This window comes from Callithrix jacchus, chromosome 14, assembly GCF_049354715.1.
Source record: "Callithrix jacchus isolate 240 chromosome 14, calJac240_pri, whole genome shotgun sequence".
Lineage (NCBI taxonomy): Eukaryota > Metazoa > Chordata > Mammalia > Primates > Cebidae > Callithrix > Callithrix jacchus.
The window spans coordinates 11,456,664-11,459,214 of record NC_133515.1 but is presented as its reverse complement, the minus strand read 5'-3'; the positions used below and the strand labels follow the sequence as shown (position 1 = coordinate 11,459,214).

Genomic DNA, 2,551 nt, shown 5'->3' with positions numbered 1-2,551 from the left:
GAAATCTTTGGGCAATACCTGGTTTTTCAGATAATCCTGACTGTGTTGCATATTAAGTCTTTTCCTGATTACTCTCCATATGATAATAATAACGGATAACATTTGTGTCCATTTTCCCCCTCTATTAAGTTCTTATGGCTGATCCCAAAGGATGAAGAGCCCACATGGCCCAGCTTTTATGTGAATCCTTCAAAACACACAGAAAAGGGGCCCAATTTTATAACCTACACCAGCAATTCTTAAACATTTTGGTTTCACTCTTTAAAATTACTGAGGGCTCTTTTTAGGGGCACCTCAGAAGCAATCAGCCACTTCAAGATGAAGCTGAATGTCTCCTTTCCAGCTGCCGGCTGCAAGAAGCTCCTTGAAGTGAATGAGAAATGCAAACTTTGTGCTTTTTTTGAGAAGCATACAGCCATAGAAGTTGCTGCTGATGCTCTAGGGTGAAGAATGGAAAGATTCTGTGATGGGAATCGGTGACAGAAACGACAAACAAGGTTTCCCATGAAGCAGGGTGTCTTGACTCATGGCTGGGTCTGCTTACTACTACTGAGCAAGGGACATTCCTGTTACAGCAAGGAGAACTGGGGCAAGAAGCACAGAGCTGTTTGTGGTTGCATTGTGGATGCCAATCTGAGCTTTCTAAACTTTGTTATTGTAAAAAAAAAAAAAAAGAGAGAGAGAGAAATAGAAGGATATTTCTGGACTGACTGATAGTGTGGAGCCTCATTGCCTGGGGCCCGAAAGAACTAGCAGAATCCACAAACTTTTCAGTCTCTCTAAAGAAGATACTGTCCACCAATCTGTTATAAGAAAGCCCTTAAAGAAGGCAAGAAGCCTGGGACAAAAGCACCCAAGATTCAGCTTCTTGCTACTCCAAGTGTCTTGCAACACAAATGCTGAGGTATTGCTCTGAAGAAACAGTGTACTAAGAAAAATGTGGAAGAGGTTGCAAAATACACTGAACATTTAGCCAAGAGAATGAAGGAGGTCAAAGAGAAACACCAAGAACAGATCACCAAGGGATGCACACTGTCCTCTGTGAGCTTCTACTTTTGTGTCTAGGCAAAAATAGGACTTTTTGAGTAACCAATAAATAAGACTAGATTTCTGAAAATAAAATAAAATTGAGGAACTTGAGAGCTTTTGTGTATGTGCCTTCCCTCTAATGCTATTTACTTTGTGATGTGGTTTGGCTTTGTCCCCACCCAAATCTCATCTTGAATTGTAGCTCTCATAATTCCCATGTGTTGGAATTATGGGAGGGACCCAGTGGGAGATAATTTAATCATAGGGGCAGTTTCCCCCATGCTGTTCTCATGATAGTGATAAGTCTCATGAGATCTGATGGTTTTATAAGGGGGTTTCCCCTTTCACTTGGCACTCACTCTCTCTTGCCTGCTGCCATGTAAGATGTGCCTTTTACCTTCTGCCATGATTGTGAGGCCTCCTTAGCCACGTGGAACTGTGAGTCCATTAAACCTCTTTTGCTTTATGCATTACCTAGTCTCAGCTATGTCTTTATCAGCAGCATAATAACAGACTAGTACACTCTGTTAGAAATTAGATCTGTGAATTTAAAAATTATCTTTCTTAATTCTCTTTAAAAATAATAAATCCATTGGTTAAGATAAGTAACACATTTTTATTGAAAAAAGCTGTATTAAAAAAACTTTAACCGGAAGAGTAGAATTGTTTTACATTTGGCAATTCTTTTTAATGTCTGGCTTAATAGAAGACAGCTGGGTTCTCAGAGCTGCTTCTGTACTCCGCCAGTGGCAATATCACACATCGGCGAGCTTCTAGTGCACTCCACTGTACGACTGAGAGGGAGTGAGTGAAAAAGGCAGATAATAGCTTCATGTTATGGTGAAAATACTTTCAGGCATGCAGGTGCCCTGAAGGGTCCCAAGGACACACAATCCCCAACACATCTTGAAAACCACTGACCCAGTCTCTCTTCAAATGCCTTTTCCTTTTCTTTCTGATTCTTTCTCCTCTGAAACTGCTCTGGGGATCTCAGTGTGAGACCATGCTTCCATCAATCCAACAGCCAGTGGGGCAATATTTTCCCATGTCTCTCTCTCCTCCCATACTCTCTGCACCAAGTAGCTCTACTTAGCCTTTTTCTTTTCTTTCTTTCTTTCTTTCTCTTTATTTTCGGTGCTTCTTCGACCACCCAGTCTTTTCCAGTTCCATCCACTTCTCCTATCCTCTCCTCTTAATCTTTTCTCCCATTCGGTGTCACAGAAAGTCCACAAACTGGGTGGAAAAGGCAGTTCTTTATTTAAAGGAGAGGAGATGTTGGATGTGGTGGTGCTCACCTATAATCCCAACACTTTGAGAGCCTGAGACCAGCTTGGGCACCTAGTGAGACCCTGTCTCCACAAAAAAAAAATTAAAAAAAAAAGATTAACTGGGTGCAGTGGTGCACATCTGTAGTCCCAGTTAGGAGGCTGAGGTGGGAGGATGCCTTGAGCTCATGAGTTAGAGGCTGCAGTGAGCTGTGATGACGCCACTGTACTCCAGCCAGGGCAACAGAGCCAGGCGC

General features: G+C 42.2%; 1 pseudogene; it reads left to right on the top strand.

Annotated features, from left to right (window-relative positions):
• The first annotated feature begins 318 nt into the window (after positions 1–318).
• On the top strand, positions 319–1,065 carry LOC144579379 (small ribosomal subunit protein eS6 pseudogene; annotated as a pseudogene).
• Positions 1,066–2,551: the final 1,486 nt, after the last annotated feature.